This window comes from Ranitomeya imitator, chromosome 5 (assembly GCF_032444005.1).
Source record: "Ranitomeya imitator isolate aRanImi1 chromosome 5, aRanImi1.pri, whole genome shotgun sequence".
Lineage (NCBI taxonomy): Eukaryota > Metazoa > Chordata > Amphibia > Anura > Dendrobatidae > Ranitomeya > Ranitomeya imitator.
In genome coordinates this window covers 367,079,822-367,092,664 of record NC_091286.1, presented here as the reverse complement: position 1 = coordinate 367,092,664, position 12,843 = coordinate 367,079,822, and positions in this window count along the sequence as shown.

Below are 12,843 nucleotides of genomic sequence, written 5' to 3'. Positions count from 1 at the left end.
TGAGTTCACTTCTGTGGTCACAAGTGGTATTGCAGTCTCTGGGCTTCCTCCCTCAGGTGTTTTGGTGAGCTCGTTGGCTGCCTTGCTATTTAGCTCCACCTGAGTCTGTCTTCCTTGCTCCTTGTCAATGTTCCAGTGTTGGATCTGAGCTACTGCATCTTTCCTTGGGCCTGCTGCTCTGCTAGATAAGTGCTTCTAGTTTGTTTTCTGTTTTTTTCTGTCCAGCTTGCTATTGTCTTTTGCTGGAAGCTCTGAGAAGCAGAGGGGTGCACCGCCGTGCTGTTAGTTCGGCACGGTGGGTCTTTTTGCCCCTTTGCGTGGTTTTCGTTTTAGGGTTTTTTGTAGACTGCATAGTTCTCTTTGCTATCCTCGCTCTGTCTAGAATATCGGGCCTCACTTTGCTGAATCTATTTCATTCTTACGTTTGTCTTTTCATCTTGCTAACAGTCATTATATGTGGGGGGCTGCCTATTCCTTTGGGGTATTTCTCTGAGGTAAGTCAGGCTTGTATTTCTATCTTCAGGCTAGTCAGCTCCTCAGGCAGTGCCGAGTTGCATAGGTAGTTGTTAGGCGCAATCCACTGCTGCTTATAGTTGTGTGAGGATAGATCAGGTACTGCAGTCTACAGAGATTCCACGTCTCAGAGCTCGTCCTATTGTTTTTGGTTATTGCCAGATCTCTGTATGTGCGCTGATTACTGCACGCTGTGTTGCCTGATTGCCAGCCATAACACTTGTCACATTACTTAGGATAATAGCCAAACCAGAACAAACCAGAAAGGAGATACTACAGCGTTTTCTTTCTGCGCTATAGAAAAGGTATACAAGCCACCAAGAGGTGGAGACCACAGAAGAAAACTGCTAAATAGAGAATCCTTTTGGATTTTTACATTAGAAACAAGAAACCCACATGGCCTGAATTCCAGGCAAGATATGATACTTCAATATCAAAGACATTTCTGATTATAATCATGTTACATTTATCTTTATTTTTATTTTTACATCTTAAAATATCTTAAGGTTTTTAATTGTGTTGTGCCTAATACAGTTTGTAGTTTCATTGTTTTTTTTCCGTCTTTCATGTTGTATGGTTCTTAAAATAGAACATTTAACATTGCAGCGACCCATAGGTGTTAGGCTGGGATCACACACAGCGAGATACGGCCGAGTCTCGCAGGTTAAAACCAAGCTCTGGCACCGGCACTCCAGAGCAGAGCATGCGGCCACATAGCAATACATGGAGCCGCACGCTCCGCTCCGGAGTGCCGGTGCCAGAGCTTGGTTTTAACCTGCGAGACTCGGCCGTATCTCGCTGTAGTGTGACTCCGGCCTTATACTGGGAGGCAATTAAGGTAATTGGCTGCAGGGATGCTGCCTGAAGGTATGAGGGATATAAGACATTGCCCAGTCCCAGTTCAGACAAGCCATGATTAAGACATCAAGTCGAAACGTGTCGGAATAACGCTGCCACTCCATGAACTTTTTAGACGTGATGCTGTGTAATACTTTTTGACTGGTTTACAATTATCTATATTTTAAATATGAAGAAATAAATAAGAATTTTTACTTGAATTTCCTGCTGGATGTATTGTATTTTCTCCTGTGGGTGAGACCACAAACAGACTAGTCGGAGTGTCACATGACCGCCTGTTATAGGTACCAAGAATCCTCACAGTGTGAGGATTCACAAGTCACCTAGAGTGACTGCAGACTGTTAATGTAAGACCAGACAACCCCTGTAAACATTTTTGCGACTTTTTAAGCAAAATGTTGCACATTTTTCAAAATGCCACAAAACATTTATGCTTGAGTTGAAGAAAATCACACACAGAATCAGCCCAAAACATCTGGAATTGCTAAACTACGCACACAAAGTGAAAAAACATAAAAAAGCACACATATAAAATAGACTTTAAAAAAGACGCAAATGGAATAACGAATCAGGTGCAAAAAAAAAGCACAAAACATAAAACTAGACAAAAAACAGGAGCATAGTCAATGATGAATTGGGGCCAGTGTGTGCAGCTGATGGTACAATGTAAGACTAATTTTCTTACCTTCCTGAAAACCTTAAGAAAACACATTTTACATGTGAAATAGAAACAAATAGAACCGCCTGCCTAATGTCCAGATCTCACAAGAGTATGTGAGCAAGCACAAAAAGGAAACAGAAAAGCAAAGTCAAGAATGTCTTCAATACTGAAAGGTCTTAGACAATCTACTAACAGGATGAAGAACTCGCTGCATTTCAAATCATGATATACATTTATTGTAGGTTGTGCTCACGACAATATCAAATCATTATTATTATTGTTTCATAAAGATTAAATAATAAGTATGTTGCATACTTTTTTTATTTCATTGGTATGAAAGTGTTTGTCAAAAAACAATATAACGAAAATATAAAGCTACATTTCTCTCCAATTTAACATATTACATAGACAAGGTTCCAAGACAAGTAGTAATCAGACATTGATAGTAATATAGTATGCTAATTAAAATTTGCTACTTGCTCAAACATCATGAAAAAAAGAAATAATACAAAACGGGTAAACCTCTCATGAGTTATAATACTAGAAAATAAATAATATGAGGTAACAACTAAAATAGGAACAAGTTACAAAATAACATGAAGAAATAAAATCAGCATAGGAGTACCATAATCAGGGAAATCTACAGTTGGTGGCTAATCTGGTATAGGTCCCTGATCAAAGCAACGTTTGTCTACTTTATCTTGGATAAGAGTAGTAATAAATAGGGCATTCCTGACGTTAACCCCTTCAGTGCCAGGTAATTTTTCCATTAAACAAGTGAATAAAAAAGGGCTAATTCATTAAGACCGTCATTGTACATGCCAGTCTTACTGAAACTGAAGGGGCTTAAAGTACCGTAGTAATAGGCACTTAATCCATTACTAAGCACATGACACTTAATAAATTACATGCAACTTACAAGCGTTGTGTGGATTCCCAAGAGATGTACTCCAGTCAAGGAATGGAGTACCTTTCTGACAAAATCAAGCTACTAAACTGGTGTAAATCTTCATGAATTGATTGACAGTGCTCGCCCAGGGAGTGCATGCGCACATCAGTGTGGGCACGTTCTTATTTCTTTCTCAGTGCGGTGACTGAACCCATGCCGATGCTTCCCCCCATAACTGAAACCGGAACTCTGCCGGGGAGAATAAAGTTCATTTTCTCACCACAGCATTTTGATAAGTGCAGGCACCAGCAGGTTAATATTATTATTATTATTAACCTGCAGATTAACCCCAGGTTATTAGCGTTTTTTCTGGTGACAGGTTCCCTTTAATATAGCTTAGATATATTATTCAAAAATAGAGGAACACAAACTTTCATATATGACAAGTGATTGACAGCCCTATGCCCTATGTGAGCTACAAATGCACAAGAAACATGGTCAAACGTGAAGGAAAGATGAATGCAGCGCGTTATCAGCAAATATTGGAGGCAAATTTTCAATCATCAGCCTGGAAGCTGCACATGGGACAAACTTGGACGTTCCAACATGACAACGATCTAAAACACAAGGCCAAGTCAACCTGTCATTGGCTACAGCTGAACAAAGTGAAGGTTCTGGAGTGGCCATCTCAGTCTCCTGACCTCAATATCATTGAACCACTCTGGGGAGATCTCAAGCGAGCAGTTCATGCTAGACAGCCCAGGAATTTACAGGAACTGGAGGCTTTTTGCCAAGAAGAATGGGCAGCTTTATCATGAGAAACCTGAGAAAATAAAAAGCCTCATCCACAACTACCACAAAAAGACTTCAAGCTGTCATTGATGTTAGAGGGGCAATACACAGTATTAAGAAATGGGGTATGTGAACTTTTGATCAGGGTCATTTGGATGTTTTGGGTTGTCATTATGATTTAAAAGGAGAAAACACAGTAGTTTGACAATAAATGGCTGCACCCAACCACTAACCATGAGTGGAGAAAAAGTTACGCACTGACAAAATTGATAGAAATACCCTGCTGTATCCGAATAAAGTAAAACAGAACACAAATAATTCCATTATTATATTTACAACAGAATACAGTCCTTAATATAGAGATATTGTAAACATAATCCAAAAATATATCCCTAATTTGAATCAAGATACTAAAATAAAAAATATAATCTCTAATAGGATTAAATATGTGGCAAAAAGAGCCCCAACTCTGGGTTCCATTTTATCACCCAGCCTTTATATAGGGCAGGATGCTAATAAGAACTAAGGAACAAAAACTTGGTTAAATTTAACAGGATTTTTTAAATGCAGAGCACAGAGCTGTTTGACATGCCGGTTTGTGAATAAAACAAATACGTTTAAATCGCAACAAAATCATAGAAATTTTATCATCAGGGATTTTATTAATTGTAGTGATACTTACGTGGTATACTTGATAGAATGCACAATGTGCAAATTGCAATATGTGGGATGCACAACATGTACTTTAAAAAACAGAATCCGCAGACATTTGTCAGATGCTAACAATCCAGCAGCATTTTCTTCTTCATCAGTGTCTAAACACTTTGCCAGTGTGCATAAAGGAGATACTACAGCGTTTTCTTTCTGCGCTATAGAAAAGGTATACAAGCCACCAAGAGGTGAAGACCACAGAAGAAAACCGCTAAATAGAGAATCCTTTTGGATTTTTACATTAGAAACAAGAAACCCACATGGCCTGAATTCCAGGCAAGATATGATACTTCAATATCAAAGACATTTCTGATTATAATCATGTTACATTTATCTTTATTTTTATTTTTACATCTTAAAATATCTTAAGGTTTTTAATTGTGTTGTGCCTAATACAGTTTGTAGTTTCATTGTTTTTTTTTCCGTCTTTCATGTTGTATGGTTCTTAAAATAGAACATTTAACATTGCAGCGTACCATAGGTGTTAGGCTGGGATCACACACAGCGAGATACGGCCGAGTCTCGCAGGTTAAAACCAAGCTCTGGCACCGGCACTCCAGAGCAGAGCATGCGGCCACATAGCAATACATGGAGCCGCACGCTCCGCTCCGGAGTGCCGGTGCCAGAGCTTGGTTTTAACCTGCGAGACTCGGCCGTATCTCGCTGTAGTGTGACTCCGGCCTTATACTGGGAGGCAATTAAGGTAATTGGCTGCAGGGATGCTGCCTGAAGGTATGAGGGATATAAGACATTGCCCAGTCCCAGTTCAGACAAGCCATGATTAAGACATCAAGTCGAAACGTGTCGGAATAACGCTGCCACTCCATGAACTTTTTAGGCGTGATGCTGTGTAATACTTTTTGACTGGTTTACAATTATCTATATTTTAAATATGAAGAAATAAATAAGAATTTTTACTTGAATTTCCTGCTGGATGTATTGTATTTTCTCCTGCGGACTGTGTGCTCCTACCTCCGTGCAAGAACAGATGAGAGGTGGCAGATTTCCAGGTGAGCTGACTACTTGTGTGTTTTTGTATTTTGGAGCTTTTTCCTTTTCTTGCTCACATAGCCACAAATTCCCTCTATCTGTTAAATTATATTTTTTTGGTAACCACTCAACACAGCCAAAAGCAACGGTCCACAACGTTGAATTATGTTCTTCACAATATAGCAGTTTCCATAACATAAATGATTGCTCAAATAGGATGAGCAAACTGGCAACAGTATTTGGAGACCAACCCCATATGGCGGTGGAAACACCAGATGGATTAAAACAACTAATGATAACACTGGAAAATAAAATGTAAAAAGAGATGAAAATTTGGTGGGATTGGATAACTCTCAAGGCATATCTGGACAAAGATATGATACCAAGGGGGTTGCGGATAAAAAAGATTGCAACCACCATTTACAGCGAAGATTTTCAGAAAGAATGGAACACGATATTAAGCCAGTGCTCACTCAAGCTGATACAACCTATACTTAAAAATGAAGACTTGGAACTGACTAAGAGAGAGGACATTAAGGAAACACAAAAGTTGTTGGAACCGTACGCACAAACGAATGAATTTAAAATTTTGAATGAAGGACTGGTGGAGCCGCATATTCATTACTGTAAATGAGCGGCCCCACGTGACCGCATACAGGAGAAGATGCTCCCACGAACACTGACATGTCTCCGTGTTTGGCACACAGAGACACGGTCCGCAAAAAATCAATGACATCTGCACAGATGCATTGATTTTTATGTGTCTACGTGTGTCAGTGTCTCCTCACGTACCGGAGACACTAACGTGTGAAACCGGCCTACGACACTTCATTTGCAAAAACTACCGATGATTTGTCTGACTCATCTGTTGGTTCAAATGTTGAAATACAGCAAATACCACAGAAGAAGAATAATGCTGGAAATATTTTGAATGTTGGCAATTTTTCAATAAAAAGGGGAAAACGTGCAGGCAGGAAACATAAGAAGAAGACGTTATCCGGTCAGAAACAGGACTCACCGACGTTAAATTTATCAATTTGGAACCTGTCTAGTTACATCATTACCCAGGAACAAATAAATTTGCTAAGTAAAGGCCTGGGTTTTTCGCCCACAAATGAATTTGACATATTCAGAACCATACTAGACGTTAATAAATTGGCTCGTAATATCACATTAAAATGCCATTTTTTTAATGAAAAACTTGAAAAAACAAATGAGATCCCAAACATCAGTGAAAACAATACAACGCAGGATATTTTCCTTTATAGAGACTTTGAAGAACAGTGTACATATTTATGTTTGAAACACATGCAAGCAGAATCGATAGATAGAAAGTGGGGACAATTTAAATAAGAGTTTTTTGACTCATAACCGGTATTTTTATCCAATACAGTTAGTTACGTTCTCCGTTATTAGATGAATTTCAGGATATTGTTGAAAAAGAACTCACTGAACTGAAGGAGAGTGTAGAAAAACAAAAAAACAAATCTTACAATAATTTTTGATGATAGGAGAAAGAAAAGCCGTAGTGGAAATAAAAAATAACAAAGATCTACTTGTACGCCAGGCAGACAAGGGAGGAACCATAGTTTTATTGGATGCCGGACTATATAAGAAATTAGTTTTGGAAGATCTGGAAAATAAAAATGTATATATAGAACTAAAAAAAGATCCGATGCAAGAATATAACAGAAAGCACAAGACCACTTGACTTCGTATACACTGATGTATGTGGACCCATGAAAGTGACCAAATCAGGAGGTAATAGATATATGGTGACCTTCATAGATGACTACTCAAGATACACAGTCATGTACTTGATAAAGAACAAAAGGTAAGTTTTTGAAAAATTAGAAGACTATGAGATAAAGTCAAATAACAAGTTTCAAAGGAAGCCAATCATCATCAGAAGTGATAATGGAGGTTAATTTACAGGACACCAAATAAAAAACTACTTAAGACAGAATGGAATAGAGCATCAAAAGACTGTTGTGTAACATGTAGTCCCTTAAGGGTATGTTCACACGTTCCTGATTTCCATCTTTTTTTTTCCAGGACTGTTTTTTAAAAAACTGCAGCTCTTGGCAGAAAACGCAGGTCCTTTTTTTGGTCCTTTTTTGGTCCTTTTTTGATGCGTTTTTTGATGCGTTTTTTGATGCAGTTTTCTAGCCAGAGTCTGTGTGTTTTCTAGGAATTTTTTTAGGGTTAAAATGGCTGAAAATACCCTAACCCTACCCCTAACCCTACCCCTAACCCTACCCCTAACCCTAACCCTACCCCTAACCCTACCCCTAACCCTATTCTAACCTTAGTGAAAAAAAAAAAAAATTCTTTATTTTTTTATTGTCCCTACCTATGGGGGTGACAAAGGGGGGGGGGTCATTTACTATTTTTTTTATTTTGATCACTGAGATAGGTTATATCTCAGTGATCAAAATGCACTTTGGAACGAATCTGCCGGCCGGCAGATTCGGCGGGCGCACTGCGCATGCGCCCGCCATTTTGCAAGATGGCGTCGCCCAGGGAGAAGACGGCCGGCCGGACAACGGGACCGGGTAAGTATAAGGGGGGGAGATGGGGGCACGGGGGGGGCGTCGGAGCACGGGGGGTGGCATCGGAGCATGGGGGGGTGGGATTGGGGCACGGGGGGGCAGCCACACTGCAGCGGTTCTGCACCACAAACCGCAGTAAAACCCGCAGATATTTTTTTCATCTGCGGGTTTTACTGCTGCTTTCACCTCACAATGGAGGTCTATGGGTGCAGAACCGCTGCTGTTTTACAAAAAGAAGTGACATGGTACTTCTTTTTTACCGCAGCTGATCAGTGCGGTTTTTTTTTTTCAATTCAGGACCATGTGCACAGTGGGTCCTGTTTTCAATACTGTGTACTGTACCCTGCATGGAAAACAGCCGCGGAACCGCAGCGGCAAAACCGCTGCGTTTCCGCGGTACAAAACGCACTGTGTGAACATGGCCTAAAAGTCAAAAACTTTAATTTAAATTATTTTTAAAAGAACACATTTTCCTAGTGCAAACAAATATACAGTAAGATCTATAACAATAACCTAGCAATTTCCCTGTACTCAGCTGCTGTCCCTTCCTAGCAGTGGAGGTTGGCACCCTGATAGATACATTTTTTTGGTGCCCCCACTCTGCGGCGGCTGTCCCCAACTAACCCTGATTTAGTCCTACAATGCTATAGGTGGGAAAACACAAAGCAATGTAAAGAGATGAAGGGAAAATGCTTATTGCTAAAAGGTCATTGTACTAAAATAGATACCCTCATCCAAACAGGTGCTAGTCTCTCAAAAAACGAGATATAGCCATATTAAGGATAAAAATCCTATCGTATACATGCACACCAAATAATTCTTATGGTTACTTCACAGTTTAAACAGGACCTATACACCACAGGGGGGAATCATATAACCTATAGATAGTCGGTTCAACAGCCTGATTCAAATAGCAATCATCTGTCCATCATGGTTCACATAAGGACATAAAGATAAACAAATTGATGAACATTGATGAACGATTGAAAAAAGCATATCTGGGTGTTATCCCAAAAACTTAGCTTCCAGCCACAGCCTCGACGCGTTTCCCCATCATACGGTTCATCAGGAGGCACAATATGGAACCAGCTTCTCCATAGATGCAGGTGTCACGATTGAGAGACAGACCTGTATAGACCTATCTGGAGCCAATTTAAATAATCCAAGATGGACTCCAGGGACCAATCACGACCACCTATTGGAGGCCCGCCCCTATTCCCAGAATTCACCAGGTATCATAATAATAAAGTGCCTAAATTGACTCATATAATTATATATGTCCATATATCCGCGCCCATTCCCAAGTAGTGCGGCTATACAGGATTATTCATCAATATACAGATAAGAGAGGAACAGATACCTGAGATTTCATTATGCGTTCCAGGCTGAAACGCAAGCCATCTGATGTGTTTTGCAGATAGATACGACAGCACTTCCTGTTTCAAGAGGCTAGACAAGCGCTCTAGCACTGAGAGTGTATCGCAAACCTCAGGAGACATACTGCGCATGCGCCAAAATCTGTGATTGTTCCACGACCAGGGATATATAGTGCATCTTCTTGAAGTGCTGGCGCAGCATACATAAACAATTAAGAGATGGTATTTATTAGGTGTCCACAAATACTAGTGGAGCATAAATAAATATATGCCAGATAATACCCATTATAACAGGTGCTAGCGGAGCATAGAGATCTATTTCTAGATATCTACATAAATATATATAAAATAAATTATTAATTGCATGCTGCATTATTAATATGTACAACACACTGTAATTTATCCACTGCACAATAGTATTTTAATATGTACAGTGCACTATCCAGAAGTAAATTTAGGATGGTATAAATTATATATGGATAAGGTAGCACCTAGAGGGGCCTCTCCGTACTAGTAACAAGAATACATATTTAAGAAGATGTTTTACTCCAGACATTTTGTATCTGATCCTTAGCAGATTTTTGGGGAATAAAGGGTGAAATAAACTCTTAAGTCATAATTGACACTTGATATAACATCAAGATTAGGAAATGGGTTTTGAACCCAGGTCCCAAATTTTCAAAGAGCATAATCCATCCAAGGTGTACTAAAGGGCATAACAAATAGCTATTTTTACAAAAAGCATGTGTATGTGAGGGTTTCATTCAACCCCCACAGTGACACTGATTGCAGTCTAAAAATCCATTCTGTCTCACGTTTCAGAATGGCTTTGTCAAAGTCTCCTCCCTTGGTTTTGGTTTCACCATTTCAATAATACAGAAGGAGATCTCCTCCAAACATCCCCCATGTACCTGATTCATGTGACGAGCAATCAGGGTGTCCCTCTTGTTTCTACTATCCCCCAAGTGCTCGCCAATCCTAATTCTGTGCTCCCTGCCAGTTTTCCCAACATAGTCTAAAGGGCATGAACAGGTAGCTTTATAGACCACCCCCACAGACCTACAGTTTCCATAGTCCCTCATGTAAAATCGTTTTCCATTACCCGCACTGGTAAACCACTTGCATTGTGATATATACTGACATCTAGAGCAATTACCGCATGTAAAAAACCCAATTGGTTTTCTGTCCAGCCATGTACCTGTTCTTTGAGGTTTTTGGTAAAGGCTATACCCCTTCTGTATGTAATACTTGGTGTTGGTGAAATAACATCTTTCAAGCCTGGATCCGCCAACAATACCCCCCAATGTTTTTTCATAATTTGATACACCCTGTCAGATTAACTATCATAGGTCCCAATGAGTCTAACCAGGCCCGAGGCATCCCTTGGGGCAGTTTTTACCCTGAGGAGCACAGATCTATCCTCTCTGAGTGCCTCGTTATAAGATTTGGCCAGAACATCAGTGGGATATCCTCTCTCTTTGAATCTATGGTGCAGATCTCTAGCCAGCTGTTTAAGCACATCAGTATCAGAGCAGTTTCTTCTAATGCGCAGAAACTGCCCCTTAGGTATACCACGCTTAAGGGTTATGGAATGATGACTTTGCCACCGTAGGAAACTATTTGTCGCAGTAGGTTTACGGTAGGTATGGGTACTGATCCCTCCCCCACGGTTATTTGTAATCGTGAGGTCCAAGAAAGTGATGCTTTGTTCCTGACATTCAGATGTGAATCTCATACCAATATCGTTCACATTGATCTCCTTCAAGAAACGATTAAAACCTGCCTCTGGGCCAGACCACAGAATCAATATGTCATCAATGTATCTGGCTCAGAGGCAGATGTATTGCTGCCACCATCTGTCTTCCTCAGGAAATATATAGGTTTCCTCCCACCAGCCCAAGGAATAGGTTGGCATACATGGGAGCACAAAGGGCTCCCCATAGCCATACCCCTGAGCTTTTGGAAGTACTTCCCATTGAAGATAAAGTAATTTCTAGTATTGGTAAAGAGAAGCTGTCTGATGAATTTGTTATGATCAACACATTCTACCGCTCTAGTTTTGAGGAATCGGTCCACTGCCTGCATACCGATGTCATGTGGGATGCTGCTGTATAATGCCTCAACATTTATAGATGCCAGCCTGATGTGGGGCTCCACAGCAACATCCTCCAGCAAGCCCAGCATGTGGGAAGTGTCCCTCACATATGATGGTAGTGACAGCACAAATGGTCTCAAGATTTGATCTACTGTATATACTCGAGTATAAGCCGAGATTTTCAGCCCAAATTTTTGGGCTGAAAGTGCTCCTCTCGGCTTATACTCAAGTCATGGTCGGCAGTGGGGTCGGCGGGTGAGGGGGAGAGGGCGCTGAGGCATACTTACCTAGTCCCGGCGCTCCTGGCGCTCCCCCTGCCGTCCCGCGGTCTTCGGGTGCCGCAGTTTTTCCCCTGTTCAGCGTTCACGTGGGACCGCTCATTAGAGAAATAAATATGGACTGACCGGGAGAAGGAGCGGGACGCCGGGAGCAGGTAAGTATCGCATATTCACCTGTCCCCGTTCCACACGCCGGGCGCCGCTCCATCTTCCCGGCGTCTCTCCACTCTGACTGTGCAGGTCAGAGGGCGCGATTACGCATATAGTGTGCGCGCCGCCCTCTGCCTGAACAGTCAGACCGGATGCTGAGGAGCTGCAAGCAAGAAAGGTGAGTATGTGTGTTTTTTTTATTGCAGCAGCCGCAGCATTATACCGGTAGCACAGCTTTCTATGGCACATCTATGGGGCAATAATGAATGGTGCAGGGCACTATATGGCACAGTTTTATATGGCACAGCTTTCTATGGGGCAATGATGAACGGTGCAGAGCACTATATGGCACAGTTTTATATGGCATAGCTTTCTATGGGGCAATAATGAACGGTGCAGAGCACTATATGACACAGTTTTATATGGTACAGCTTTCTATGGGGCAATAATGAACGGTGCAGAGCACTATATGGCACAGCTTTATATGGAGCATCTATGGGACCATAATGAACGGTGCAGAGCACTATATGGCAGAGCTTTCTATGGCACATCTATGGGGCAATAATGAACAATATGGAGCATTATATGTGGCACAGCTTTATACAGAGCATCTATGGGGCAATAATGAACGGTATGCAGCATTATATGTGGCACAGCTTTATATGGATCATCTATGGGGCCATAATGAATGGTATGGAGCATCTATTTTTATTTTTGAAATTCACCGGTAGCTGCTGCATTTCCTACTCTAGGCTTATACTCGAGTCAATAAGTTTTCCCAGTTTTTTGTGGCAAAATTAGGGGGGTCAGCTTATACTCGGGTCGGCTTATACTCGAGTATATACGGTATATATACAGTACAGACCAAAGGTTTGGACACACCTTCTCATTTAAAGATTTTTCTGTATTTTCATGACTATGAAAATTGTAAATTCACACTGAAGGCATCAAAACTATGAATTAATACATGTGGAATTA